Genomic DNA, 15,788 nt, shown 5'->3' with positions numbered 1-15,788 from the left:
CAGATTCAGCCCTTGGGTGCTAGTGCAAATGCTTTCTGCTATAACAAGGTCAAGTTAAGACTTGCTGTTTTCCCATCTCTTACTAATACTTCATTATCAGGAAGAAGGGATGGTAGCAGGAAGGAGGGGTGTGGTCCATCCATTTGCATATCAGTGGGTTGTTTATCATTTGTGTGGTTCTGGTGTGGTTCTCAATAATGAGAACTCCAGACTACTAAGGCATGAATAAGGCAAGAAGGGCAAGACAAGGGACAGTTACTCTACAGCAAAATTAGTTTCACTAACATAGAAACTCTGTTGTTCTTTAAACAGTGATTATTTAATTAAACACTGTGTTTTAGCCACTTTCATAACAGAGAGTGCCAGAAAGTTTGAGGAAGAGGGGAAGGATTGGATGCCTCAAATAGCACATGGTTCCTATCTAAGTCATAAAGGTATAAAGGTATATCTCTTAACACACAGGACCTTGTACTCTGACTACTCAACAACAGAACAGGCCAGACACATGGTCCCTGCCTCCAGAAAACAATATGCTAACAGAGGCAAGACACTAACTTTCAAGTGAACCACATTACTTATTGAAGTGAGAGGGGAGGTAGGTGCAATTTCTAGGTTGTATCTCAGCATAGAGAAGGCTTCTTGGAAGGTCTGGGTATAGGTAGGGACAGGCTCCGAAGTGAGGGACAGAAAGATCTTGAGGGATATATTAATGCCAATAATTTCCCTCCCATTTCCTCCTATCCCATGTGACACACCTCCTGGCTGAGAGATTTTGCCTCAAAATCACTGAAACTTCTAGAAGTATTTATTGAATACTACTAGCTAATTAAAAATTTTTATCCCAGTGGCAATCGTTTATAGCATGGGCTCTATCTTAGTAAAGAATAGAAGACAGTCATTGTTGGTTGATGGAGATGAAAAAGCCTTGTGTAGGTGTGAGGTTTTCAGTCATGCATACTGAATATAGAAAGAGAACCTTGACTTAATTCTTGTTACTTGGCCAGTCCTAGTGTCACTCCAGGTTGGGAGCAGAGAACTTGGAGTAACTTTGGCCATAGCTCCCTTAGCCCTAACATACTACAGCTGGTCTAACCCACGAAGATACGTGTTCCCACTTAGACTCTAAGCCAAGATTGTTTTGCCTTTCAGAGCTCAGCTCCACAGTGGGATCTAGATAGCCTCAGGCCTCTTGAAGCACTGAGTGGGGACTTCTGAGAGACAGAAAGGGAGGGAATTTGGTAGAGAGGTGGAGAGAAACAAATCTGGCTTTTATGGGACATGCTATGGCATTTTCTCATCCCCAGCTCCGAGCTCAAAGTTTCTTCAGAAGTTTTGTGGTTGGATTTGAGATGAAATCTATAATAGTCAGGAACAGCATGGATGCAAACAATCTCTTGAAACAGCAGGATAAAGCAGAATTTAAAGATCCAAACATGTTGGGCCCAGATCATGAACTCCTCATACTATAAAAGGACTACTTAGAACCTCCTAACTCTAAGGCATTAAGCAGCAATAAATTTTGAAAAACAAACTGCTCATTAGAATCATCCAATCCTCCTGCTTTTTTTCATCAACATGAATAACTGATAATTGATTGTAATACAATAACCATAACTTCTTAAATACTTTTTTCTATCTAGTTTCAGAGCTATGGACAGAATTTCTTGTTCAAATACTTAGGCACTTATATAAACATCTGATAAAATCTAAACAACTATAATAAATGCCTAATACAAGTGAAGGAGCTGAGGCCTCAACCTCTCATCTGAAAATAAACACCAACTTTCAAATTTTTAAATTTAAAGCAGAAATAGAGATAAAAAGACATTTAGTTTCTTCTGAGGTCTGCAAACAAAACATGGGTGATAGAATAGAATGTAACTCAGGCATCACTGTTTCAAATGAGCACTTTGTCATTAAAAAATTAAATAAGCTCAACTTCTTTTTACTTCATATTGGAAATATTTACCTAGCTTGTACATACATTGCTCTGTGGACAGAAAGATAATCACTCTTTACAAAAGCATTCTAAACAAAAGGTTTCAAAAACCTCAACTCAGCCATTACATATTTTATTTTCATATTAGTTGCTCCAGTTTTACAAGGCAAGGGATACTTTGGTAAGAAAACAAAACACTATAGGATTAACATTTAAATCTAGTCTTTATCACTACATAACCAACTGGAGGCCTCTTATGGCGCTCAGGGGACAGCCACTCAATTTCTTTCAAACAACAGCACCACACCATTTTGGACTAAATGTTGCTTTGGGATTCTTTATGAAGTCCTACTAAAATACTCACCACAGGAGGGAACCCAGAGAGGTGGCAATTGTAAATCCAACTTTCTTGATTTCTCTGGAGTCTCAGGTAATGCAGGGACTCGGGGCAAACCTGGTTGCAGCGAACAACTTCTGTCCCTGACGCTTCCCCAAAGAAGCTCCTGGCGTCACTGCTCTCATAGTGCGGATCAGAGGCAAAGTGTTCAATCAGCGGAGCGGGGCAGGCGGGGCAGGCGCTGCCGGCGCACTGGGACCTCAGGCACGAAGGGCTGGACTGAGAAAAGGATGGAGGAGGGAGGTGCCGGGGCGAAATCGAGCCTGGGCTGGTGGCCGAGGAAGACCTTTTCATGCCAAGCTCAGAACTGGCTCTGGGCATGGAGGGGGAAGAAAGGGAATGCTCATAGAGGGTTAAGCCTCCCTTCCATCCCCCAAATTTCAGTATCAGGTGACTAGCTCTCCCCAGGCTCCTCCAACCCCTCCCAGCTTAGGGAGAAAATTGGGATTTAAATCTATAAAAAAAGAAGTAGAGGCGAGAGTGACCTTCAAAAAGTCTTGGGCAGGGGGAGGGCTCCAGTGATGCGTATTGACTGCACTAGGCCAGGGCTCCCAGGTTGTCCGCACTGCGTGGAGCTGACGGTGTCTGGCGGGACAGTGCACCTGTACGTGAAGGCAGGTCTGACGCCAGGGGCAGGTAGACGGGGAGGCCCAGTGGGGAGGAAAGGGGGCTGGACGGCAAGGGCTAGTGGCTGTGGATGAAGCAGGCATCCACGTCTTGCCCGCCCAGCTATCTATCGTTGGCGAGCGCTTCGAAGGAGAGTTAGCATCTAAACGCCACCTGGCGGCTGCAGAGGCACAAACTAGTAGGGTGGCAGTGAGCTGTCCAAAGCAGCACCTACTTTCCAGCCTCAAGATTCTAGGACTCTCAGCTGAGTCTCCCACGAGGCAGAGACACATCATTCATCTGCATTTCTCGACAAAGTAGTGGGTGGGGCAGAAAAAGCTTGAGAACTCCCAGTCAGCAGCAGTAGTATAAGGTTTAGGGGAATTTGTCTGTGTGTGTGTGTAGTTTTGTTTTTTGCCAAGGAATGGGGGTGAGGTGGGGAGGGGGTCTAGACCTGTGATTTCACAGGTATGGGGAACTACTAGAGTGGAGACTCCGAGATGCAGTTAGACAACTTCTTTGTTATTTACGGTCTTGGAAAGTTGACTGGGGCACTGAAAGGCTGAACGACTTACCCATAGTCATAGAGCTAGTCCCTGTCAGAGCAAGGACTTGAATCCAGGTCTTTCTGAATGGATAGGATAGTCCTCTCTTTCAACTATGTCAGATGCATTTTAGGTAAATGCTAAATGGGGGATTTTCTGAATTGATCAAGGACCTCAAGCAGAAGACAACATCTAAGTCGGGATAAACTGGTACTATTTTAGCTTGAAATTAGGGGACCTAGAAAGAAGCCTTCCCTCATTCATTGAAGTCTCTAGTATGCTCTGTTACCCAATCTTCACTCTTTTCCTATTTCACTATCACACTAGGCCTCCAAGAACCAGGAAAGAGAGGGAGGAAAGAACAGACAACTGCATGGTTACACTTCCCTCACACTTTAGCTTTAGTAGGAAGCTTTAGGAGGAAATAGAGATCAAACAATCAACTTGATTGATTTGATGTGGCAGAGAAAGCCATTTAGGGTAGATGCATGGAAAAACTACCTAAAACTAGAACTGTCTAAAAGTGGAATGGGATGCCTTAGGAGGTGGCAGTTTTCCTCTTGATGAAGGCCAAATGACCACTTATCAAAGATGTTGTAGAGGATATTCCTGTTCAGTTATAAGTTGGACTAGATAATCTGTGAGGTTCTTTCCAATTCTGAGATGCTATGATTCTGATTTGGAGAAGTCCTTGTGTTGAACTTTGATCCTGATCAACATAATATTTTGAGTGTTTGGGGAGGCAAAGTTGGCTCCAAAATAGGTAGGTGGTAAAACTAGGATTTTTCATTCAAATGATTGACCAAGGAACCCTTTAGGCAAAACCCAGATTGGAGCAACAGGTGTTCATTTATTTCAGTGTATTTAGCTAGTACCTATGTATATCTCACTAGTAAACTCTGTGGAGAGCACAGACAATTTGCTCTCCAAAAGCTTACAGTCTTATTGGGGAAAGTAACACACAGGGATGTACACATAATAGAATAAGAAGTAACAGCAAGATAGCATGCAATTAAATGTCAAAATGAGTGGTCTGAACAATAAGTGTTATTGTGGTCAGTTTTAAGTTCAGAGAAGAAAAAGACTGTGAGCAGGAGTGGTTAGGGGAAGTTTCATGAAAGAAGGGAGGCTTAAACTGTGTATTAAAGGGCAAGAAAGATATAGATGTATGGAAAACATATTCTGGCTGGTGGAAATTGATCTTGGCTGGAATTGAGAATTGTGCTTAGAGCTGGGGTGGGTACCAGATCATAGGAGGATACTTAAGGGAGAGTAGCATGATTAAAATGGTGATTTGTTAGTCTGAAATTAGATGGTGATACCTGTAAGAAAGCTATTATTATTATGGAGGCAATGAGAATGGCAATAGAAAGGAAGAGGTGGATGAGGAAAATTTCAAAGTTGTTGCTCAGGGGCTAGCAGTAAGGATATGAGGCAAGGTGGCATGTTGGGCATTGGGAGACACTTAAGAAGCTAAAAACAAATCTATGCCAAAAACACTGACTTGGGTAAGGGACTAGTGAGTTCTAGACGCAAAGAAGAAACAGAGTAGGAACAAGTGGTGGGATATGAGAAATACCCTGTGAGACATTTTAAGGAAAAATAGTAAGTGTTGAGGTCAGCAGCCTGGAGTCATTCAAAAGGAGATTCTGAAGCATACTGGATCTGAAGCAACAAGTAGGCAACACTCCAGTGGGGAAGTCCCAGCAGGAATGCCATCTGGGGTCTGGCCAGCAGAGGGAGCAAAGGCTTCAGTGACATCCATCCCACCTGTGCAGGGATACCTAGGCAAGACAGACCTCACACCAGAGCAGAAGCCCACAAGCCTGAGCTTAGAGTTTTCTCTGCTTTCCCCCTCAGGTTTCTTCCTTAATGTAATTCCACGCCAGAGAGCTCAGGGAAGAGCATCCAATGCAGGTCACTGGCTTTGGGGAGAAATTGATTCTAATTGAGAGTGAAATTTTCAAGTCTTCTCTCCTGCTGGGATGCAGCCACCTTCTCCCCTACTAGAATGGAAGCTCTTGCTATAACTCATACCTTGCTGTGATTGAATTATACCCTTGTTCTTTCTAGCTTTGCTGGGAAAAGCTGTCTTTCTCTTCTATACTGCTGAACAGCACAGAGAAACTATACATAAAGGGGAGGTGAGGGGAGGTAGGTGAAGGAAGAAACAAGCATTTATTTAACACCTCTTCCAGGCACTAAGCGCTTTACAAATATTATCTCATTTGATCCTCACAACATTTTATAGTTGAGGAAACTGGGGCAGACAGAAGTTAGATGACTTGCCCAGGGTCACACAGCTAGTAAGTATCTAAGCTGGATTTGAATTCAGGTTTTCCTGACTCCAGGTCTAGTGCTCTATCCACTATGTCAATTAGCTGCCTTTGGGCATAAGGCATATAGTTATACCCATATATCCCTACAGAACTGAGCTTGGGCCACAATATCAGCTTCTATAAGTTAAAGAAGTCCTATGTCTGCTCTCACATCTTTAGACCTGGCTGTATAAGGTGTCATAGTATGAGGCCTTCAAAATCCTCAGGGATTAGGGCAGCTAGGTGGTACAGAGGATAGAGTGCCAGACTTGGAGACAGAAGGACCTGAGTTCAAATCTTGCCTCAGATACTTCCTAGCTGTTTGAAACTGGACAAGTCACCTAACCCTGTTTGCCTCAGTTTCCTCATCTGTAAAACAAGTTGGAGAAGGAAATGGTAAGCTACTCCATTATCTTTGCCAAGGAAACCCCAAATGGGGTCATAAAGAGTCAGAAACAAGCCTTGGGATTAGAGGCCCTGAGAAAACCCAAGAGGCGGCATATTGTAGTGTAGTGGTCCTATATCCCTCTTTTAAGGAGTCTGTGAGGTCAAAACTATTTTCATAATAATACCAGGATGTTTTAATTTCTAATATGGCAAATACAGATAGATATAACTTACATAAATAAAAGCTCTTTGGGGGCAGTCCTTAAATAATATTTAAGAGTGTAAAAAGGCATGTAGACCAAAAGTTTAGAACTACTGTTGTGGTGGAAGGAGACTTGAGTTGGGAGTCAAGATACCTGAGTTCTGCTTCCATTTCTGTCACTCACTAGCTGATTAGTTTTTGGCAAGTCACTCTATTTCTCTGGGCTCCCATTTCCTCATTTGCAAGATGAAATAGGTTGGACTAGGCGACTGCCAAGTGCCTTTCCAGCTCAAGAATTCTATGGGGCTATAAGACTCCTGCACAAATGGGACAAGCAGAAAAATATAAAGGAGCATAGAAAGACTCAACCCATCCCTGGCCAGGGTCCAACATCATCTGAGGTGGCAATGGGAAAAGCAGTAGTAGTCCAGGAAGTCAGAAGAGTGAGAAAAGCAGGGAAGAGCAAGCATGAGTGGTGGTAGAAGGGCAAGCACAGTAACTGCAGGTAGAACTCCAGGCTGTAGGCAAAAGGGAAATGCCCTGGGGAATGCCAGGAGCCTATAGGTGTCACATTCAGTTCTGGATGATCAGAAAGCTACTAGCCATTCATTTCAGATCCATTAAGAAATGGAGGATAGTCACAAATCCTTAACCAAACACCTAAAGAGGATGTCTGCGTGGGAAGTAGTGGAGAGCATCCAGGTATGAGTGCCTCAAAATTAAGAAAGGGCCTTATTATGTTTAACTGCAAACCTTTTCTCACAGAAGAAAAGGAACTTTCTTTTTTAAATTTATTTATGTAGGCAATTGGGGTTAAGTGACTTGCCCAGGGTCACACAGTTGGTACACATCAAGTGTCTGGTCTGAGGCTGGATTTGAACTCAGGTCCTCCTAACTCCAGGGCCAGTGTTATATCCACTGCACCACCTAGCTGCCCCTAAGAAAAGGAATTTTCATCAAGGAGGATGTTCAAAATGAGAAGAGACAAAGAACTCTAAGGGAAACTGTCTGTAGAAAGATGTAAGAAGGGAAGGGAAGGGATGGTGAAGGGAGTAAACATTTATATAGTACCTACTATGTGCCAGGCACTGTGCTAAGCACTTTGCAAATATAATTTCATTTGATCCTCACAACTACCCTGCAAGGTTGGTGCTATTATCATCACACCCATTTTAAAGTTGAGGAAACTGAGGCAGATGTTAAATGAATTCTCAGGGTCACACAGCTAGTAAATGTCTGAGGCTGGATTTGAACTCAGGTCACGCTGACTCCAGGCCCAGTGCCCTATCCATTGCACCACTTCACAGTCTAAGGAAGTAGGGATCAACTGTTTCAATCCCGCACACTGAACTGCATTAGACTCAGATAATTGCCCAAGTATCTGGGCACCTCCTCATCTCTTACCCACTCAACTTCCATCTTCTTACCCTTCCCCTTTCTAGTCCCTGCCCTCCAGGATATCTCTTACTTGGTTTCCCACTTGCTCCAGGCCTGAAGAAAATGGATTAGAGGAGTACCCATTCAACCAAAAGGATTTTTTTGTGTCTTTTGATGGCTCCTTGAAGAAAAGGCTGAGTGATGACTTTGCATGAAGAAGCAGAGAGACCTAACCTAGAAAGCAAGCAGGGGCTAAGAACTAGCTCCACTATTAATTAGCAAGTCACTTTTTTGTGCCTAAGTTTCCTCATGTATAAAATGTCTATCTCAGAAGGTTGGTATGAGGTTAATGTGTGAAGATAAAAATAAGAAAAGATGAAAATATTTTTAAAAATGAAAATAATACAAAACCATTAATTTTTACTTCTGCCCCATTCCCACAGATCCAAATTTGAGAAGGCAAAATAAGCTATGATATCAGAAAAATGTCCTCCCATCCCTTCAATTCTCCATTACTGGTCTCTATTTTCTTTCCAAATTGCCTTGTTCATTCTGCCTATGGGTTCAGAATACTGCAGAGACCTAAGGTACCAACTCTCCTCTCTTCCACCTCAGCTTCCTTGTTCAACACAGACAACATTATGGCTTTTGGTTGCCCTCTAGAATCAGTAGGAGTGAAAAAGGCCTAGGCAGGCTCCAGCTAGCTTTCTTCTTTATCCTCTCTCTGGCCTCTCTGCATCTGTCACTAGTAGGTCAGTGAGAGCCATGAAGAGTCCTCTGAATCTGCTAAACAGGAACAAGGCAAACATTTACATTAAATAAAATGGAACAGATCAAATGTGGTTCTCAGAAGCTCAGACTTGTAACTATTGGGCTAAAGGCCAATCTAGAGCTGGAGAAGACCCAGGTCTGGCTCCCTTTAAGTCCCAACAAATTCTTGTGGGATGTTGCAATTACTTGTGACAATCCCTCTCTTAAACTGAGACTTTGATTTTTAGATTTAAGGATTCAAAAACCAGTGGTTGCCTGGGTGGCATATAACTTCTGATGGTGAAAAAAACAGAGGCACTATTTTGTAGTGGTTCGTGTTGGGTTTGAGAATACTAATCTATAGGAATCATTTACTGTAATTCTGTTTGTGTTACTATAACTTTTCAATCACTGTGGCAGATTTCCTTTTCCTAAAATCTGTTAAATATTCTGTAGTGGCTCATTCTGTCCTTTGATACTCAAATATCTAAGAACCATTTTTAATAATAGTATTACATTTTAGTAACTTTCCAATCACTCTAGCATATTCCATAGTACCAAGCCTGAAATCTTATCCACTGGACATGCTGTAGCAGCAGGTGAAATAGACTTAAATATCATGCAGAATATTTTAGCAGTGATTTACACTGACTTGGCACCAAGGAAAATTTGAGGATTGAAGGAGGCAGACATAGCAAGGGCTGAGTAAATGTGGTTATAGAAGGAATATAGTCTGGCGATGACAGAGGCAAGGCTGGACATTAGGACTCCTGAGGTTCTAGCCCATTCCTATAGCCAACACTTTGACAGGTTTTGGACAAATCTCTTAACTTCACTGACTTTTCATGTCCCTGACTTTTAAATCAGGTACAAACAATGATGACAACTTGACCTAATAGAGACCTAATAGGGACCTAATTACCTAATAATGGTAAAGATTCAGAATCAAGCTAAAGAACAATATTGTGAGATCTACAACAGTGTAAGTATAAATATCCTCATCTTTGGACCCCAATCCATAAATTATTCATCAGAGCTAGACATCTGGGCTTTCTATAAGTCCAGCCCTTGTCCCGTCCTTTCACTCCCTGATAATTCCCTGATGGATACACTCAGGCAGCAGCTACATCTGGGCATGGATGAGCAAGAAGTACAGCACCTTTGAGTCAACAGTGTATTTCTTCAGCATTAAATACTGTCATAACATCATGCCCCTCCAACAATACTACACACTAGTCAGAGCGCCAGGCTTGAAACGAAAACCTTACTTCTCCAACAACTCAATGCTCTGACCACAACAGGTCTGAGAACACCACTATATCCCCAGAAGTCTTAGCCATAGCTGTGCCAATATGTTAGCCAGACAAACACAGTGACCTTGGCACAAAGCATTTATGTTTCCATGTTAGCAAAAAATGCCTGTGAATCTGTTGCTATGTCCAAAAGAGATTAATTAAGAGCATGCATTTGACATTCCTAATGGCTTTAGCTTTAGAGTTAATGCCTTAACTCTAGGCCTCAGGTCAGTGAACTTTCCAAATAACAGCATGCCTACAGGTTAAGCCATAGTTGGTAGTGGTCAAGAATGGCAATGGGGATTATTGGACATACTTTATAATTCATGTCAGTAATCAAAGTACCTGGTAATTGTTGAGAAGTCTCAATTAATTTTTTTCCTCTGGTAGATGAGTGCTGAAGCACAGTCACCACTACTGACACTACTTTCCAATGCTCTAGGAACTTTCTCACTCCTATACCATTCAGTCTAGCTGTGGCATCAAGCTGGCACAATCAGAAGAGTATATGGAATGTGTTAAGAAAAAGAGCATATAGGACTGCTGTGGGTCCTCCATTGGGATGGAACATAACCTCTCATCTTGTGTAATTCTCATCCATGTTTTTCTAAATCTTTCATGGTACATCCATGTAATGTACTGGAGGGTTTCTACTGTTTTTTCCTTTTCCCTAGATGCAATCCAATTCAAACATTTATTAAACATCTATGTGTAAAGCTCTGTGCTTGCTCCCAAGGATACAAAAACAAAAATGAAACTTCTCCTCTTGAGGAGGACATTGTACTGGAATGGGAGATACTGGACTTTCTGGCAACTAGTTACTCCTGGGAACTTGGAACAGTCTCTACTAAGCTGTACATAGGATGATAGAAATAAAGCCTGCAAATCCCCTAGGCAAAAACACATGGCCAATTGTTTAATCTTGAACAAAAATTGTAGTTATGGGACAGGGCAACATAAAGAACCAATGAAAGGTAGAGTTAAAGAATGTTAGCTGGACGGACCATAGAAATTATTTAGTCTGATCGCCATTTTGAGGAAACTGAGGCTCAGAAAAATTAAGCTATTTGTTCAAGGTGATACAGCAAGTTAGTAGCAAATACAGGGCTAGAAATCAGATTTTCTGATTCCCAATTCAGTACCCTTTTCACTACATACATTATTGTCCTCTAGAATAAATGAGTATCAGATTCAAAGAAATTGGAGGGATGGGAAAGAGATCTCAAGAAATAATACTAAAAGAAGGAATCTTCTCAGATTAAGAGTGGATTTGCTTACTATGAAGGATACATCATCCTGTTTGGAAGCAAGAGAATAAAAAGAACCTTTTGGAGGGCTCTTCCAACTATGTCTTCAAAAGTGGGAAAGTCATAAGTCATGCTAGAGGTAAATTTGATCTCTATTTTCTATATGCCTCAGGGTCTGGGCAGAGTGTCTCAGAAAACAACCAACCAAAAATCTTATTTATTAAGGAAGATGTCTCAGAAGGAATTAATGATTATGTAGAGCCAAGAAAAGGGGAAGATGGAATAGTAAGATAAGAGCACAGCCAACTTTTCTAGTTCCCTTCATTAGAGAGGTAGGCACTCTCCAATCAGAACAGAAGACAAGCTAGGTTTGAAAATTGAGACTTTAAGCCTTCATTCTAACACATTCTAACACAGATCACAACAAATAACCATGTGCTATGGCGTGGGAAATGTTATGGTGTCAGGAATGTGCACATTTATAATAAGCCATTAAAAAGTGCCCTGCATTATTACATCCTCTCAACATTATAATGTAAGCAACTGCCTGCCTTGTCTATATCTAATTCTGGTGTTGTAAATAAAAATATGGGGCAGCTACGTGATGCAGTGGATACAGCAGTGGGCTTGAAGTCAGGAAAACTCATCCTTCTCTGTTCAAATCTGACCTCTGTCACTTAGCTGTGTGACCCTAGGCAAGTTGTTTAACCCTGTTTACTTCAATTTCCTCATTTGTAAAATGATCTGGAGAAGTATCTCTGCCAAGAAAACCTCAAATGGGGTCACAGAGTCAGACACAACTGAAAAACAACTGAACAACAACAAATAAAGATAACATGCTGCCTGGTCTCTCCACAGAATGACCAACCTGTCTTTCTACCACTATGGAAGTGATGGTTTGAATAAGATAAATTATATCAATGCACCAATCTAGCACAAACGGTGACCATACCTACGTGAAATGGCAAGTAGCTGTTTTCAAAACTAGAGCTGACTTCCAGGAGAGAAGAGAGATAGTAAAGTTGCTAAGGACCTCCAGTTTTTCTCAGGGCCATTAAGTAGACCCTCAATACTGTGTCAGAGGCAGGTACTCTAGTTCTAACCTAGTCTAACAAATGTCTCTGGCATGTTATTTATTATTTATTTATTATTAATTTCTAGTGATTAGTATCTCTTTATAGAAAGTTTTCTGAATCTGGGTGAGTACTCTTGCCAAGGCTACAAACTGAGCAACTTATCCACAAGACCTAGTCACAACAAATTTCAGTGATTAAGACAGCTTGAACTCCTGCAGCATCTTAACAATACTCCAATAGATGAGTTTACTTCCAGAAGCACAGCAAAGTCCTTTACTCCAGAAGTACAAATTATTATCTAGTCTTTGTAAAACAGGAATCATTTGCTAATACTAATTCCTGCTACCTTAAAAATTTACAGGGTACATTTATAATAAATCTTGACCTTTAGTAATGTGTCCTTTCTGCCTTGACAGATAGCAAAGTTTATGAAACCATATGTATCCAATAAGGAATTGATTCTCCTAGCAGGAATGGGACCGTGGTTTTTTAAGAGGCAAACCCCTCCATCTCTATCAAGAAATTGCAGAAGCCTCAAATCTGAGGGGGCAGGAATGATAAAACAATTTGAAGGCAAATTCTAAACAATACAAAATCAGTCCAGTGAATAGAGGATATGAAATGCACTTAGGCTGGAATCAAAAAATCTGAAGCAAATAGAGAACTTGAAAATAAGGTGAAATTTGAGGTCTTCAACTCAGTGTACTCAAAAGGGTTCCCTAAAATTTTTGCTGATATATTTTGTTTTGAAAAAGTAATAACTTGCCAATAAACATCCCTGCCCTCCAGGGGAAAAAAAAAGACTTTCATTACCTTTGATTAAAAGTAAATACAATGCAAAGGCAATATAGTTGAAGGCACAGAACCACTCTATACCTCAGTTTCCACATTTATCTTACCTCCTTTCCACTCAACTGTAGTTTTCAGAGGGTGTTTGAAAATACTTCTCGGCAAAGAATTGGAAATTGAGAGGATGCCTGTCAATTGGGGAATGGCTGAGCAAGTTGTTGTATATGAATGTGATGGAATACTATTGTGCTATACAAAATGATGAACAGGCTGACTTCAGAAAAACCTGGAAAGACTTGTATGGTCTGATGCTGAGTGAAGTGAGCAGAACCAAGAGAACGTTGTACACAATAACAGCCACGTTGTGTGATGAGTAATATTGATAAACTTAACCCTTCCTGGCAATACAAGGATCTAAGACATCTCCAGAGGCCTTGTGATAGCAAATGCTATCCACATCCAAAGAAAGAACTATGGAAGTTGAATTGCTATTTTTTTTTCTCTTCTGTTGAGTTTTGTTTCCTCTTTCTGATGGTTCCTCCTATTGGTTTTAATTTTTTACTTACAACATCACTAATGTGAAAATATGTTTAATATGAATGTAAATGTATAGCCTGTATCAGATTATGTGCCGTCTTGGGGAGGGTGGTGGGGAGGAAAGGGGAGAAAAATTTTAAACTCAAAAGCATATGGAAGTGATTATTGATAAATCAAAATTAATTAATAAAAAAAAAAGAAAGAAAATACTTCTCAAGGAAAGTCCCTAGGGACCTGGAAGCCCAGTGTTTACATTAGGAAGTCATCCTGTTGATGAGTTGGCTTGAAATCCTCAAACTCCATCTTCTGTCTCAGCACAGTTCTGCTATTTGTGTTCACAATCCACAGTCCTAAATTTATCCTTGAACCTAAATTTATTTTTTAAACTCAGCTGAGCCCATGAACTTCAACTCTCCCCCTTTAGATTGGGATCAGGCAAGAGAATAATTTTTCTCACTCTCAGGAATCCAGGAGTTTTAGATGTCCACTACTAACACACGTCATCCTTGGAAACTTAGCATCATTCTCATCTTATAGGCTGGGGGAAATGAGGCACAGAGGGATTAGGTGTAGCAATGAGTGGAGGAGCCAGAATAGGCAACAAGTGTCCTTATAATTTTTATATTTGGTCACTCCAGCACTGACTCCATCCTCCAATTATTTCAAGAACAGGACTGCCTACAGTCTTCTCTAGCAGTCTGTTGCCCCCCCCCCCCCACTTCCCACCTATAGGTCTTTGATCATTTCATTAAGGAACAGCACCAGTGGCTGAGGTCAGTTTGTACCAGTAGAGTTGGAGCTCTGAGAGGGTACAGTCTCATTTCTTTAGACATGATATCATTAAGGACAAAACAACCCTGCCTCTAAAATTCCTATCCCCTTATCCTCTCCTACCAAGAAGCAGTTTCCAAGCTAAATATTGACTCAGTGACATTTGATTTGGGCATCAGCTCCAGCTTCCAGAATCCCATTTAGCCACTCACTAAGAAGGTAGTATGCTAGAAGGTGCCTAATGGTCACCTCAGGAGATGTACAAAACCTAAACCAGCACTACCAGGGCTATAAGCATCTTTGTGGTGAGGCCACTGGAATTTGTGTGTCTCAGGCCATTGGCTTTGGAAGGATGCAGGCTAGACACCTGTTCTACTGTCTCTGGAAGAACTTGGAAGAAAAAAACATGAAAAGAAAAGTTAGGAAGTTAGAAGATGGAGAAAGATTATATCAAGGCAAGGGTTAACTTACTCCTAGGATCATCATCTTGGAAGGACCAGGGCACATAGACCATATCAAATGTCAGTGAAAACATCAACATTCAAGACCAAGATACTGGAAAGGATTCAACCCAGTGGCAGACTCTAGAATGCCAGGGACAAGCACTGAATCTTATTCACAAATCTGGAAATAGATTTCTCTCCTTCTCCTTCTAAATCTAAATAAGGAATAAGCTGTCTATATCAGAAAAAGAGCTCACCAGGTATTTCCAGACTGCTTCCAGGAGCAGAAGAACTTTTAATTCTTTTAGGGTCAAATTCCCTCTTCTAGGAGGGTCATGTGTTTTTCCCCAATGAGAAACTAACTTCAGGTCTTCAGGACCAGCCCAAGGCCTGGCTTGAAGGAAAAGAGAGAAAAAAGTGTGGGGATGGGGGGATGGGGGGGAAGTGAATCCTATCCTAAGCCAAAGAGCTCTAGCTCCATCCCAGGCATTTAGCTAATCAAAAGTAAATAAAGGATAGACCAGAAGATAAAGGCAAAGTATATAGGAGCTTCCCACTCTGAGCCTTTTCACTAGCTGTCCCCTCATGTTGCAGTGCTCTCCTTCCTCATCTTTGCTTCTCGGCCTCCTCAAGACTCAGCTCAGATATCACCTCCTGCAGAGGCCTACCTTGCCCACATTTCCCACGAGTCTTCTGTTTGGTATTATCTATCATTTATGCTGTATATATCTAGTATGAACTTAGTTGTCCAAGTATTATCTCCCCCATTAGAAGGGATCTCCTTAAGGAGAGAGACTGATTTTGCCTTTCTCTGTATCCCCAGCACTTAGCACAGTCTCTTAATTATCAAATCTAATGGCCTTTTTTTTATTTTTGTGAGGCAATTGAGATTAAATGACTTGCCTAGGGTCACACAGCTAGCAAATTTCAAGTGTCTGAGGCCAAATTTGACCTCAGGTCCTCCTGACTCCAAGGCCAGAGCTCTATCTACTGTGCCACTTAGCTGTCCTTTCTAATGGCCTTTTCTCAATCCTCATCCTTCTTGGTTTCTCTGAAGCCTTTGACACCCTCTTCTCCTAGACCCTTTCCTCTCTCTAGATTTTCATATC

Source organism: Vombatus ursinus, unplaced genomic scaffold (assembly GCF_900497805.2).
Source record: "Vombatus ursinus unplaced genomic scaffold, bare-nosed wombat genome assembly UNPS02011572.1, whole genome shotgun sequence".
NCBI lineage: Eukaryota > Metazoa > Chordata > Mammalia > Diprotodontia > Vombatidae > Vombatus > Vombatus ursinus.
This window is presented reverse-complemented; position numbering follows the sequence as displayed.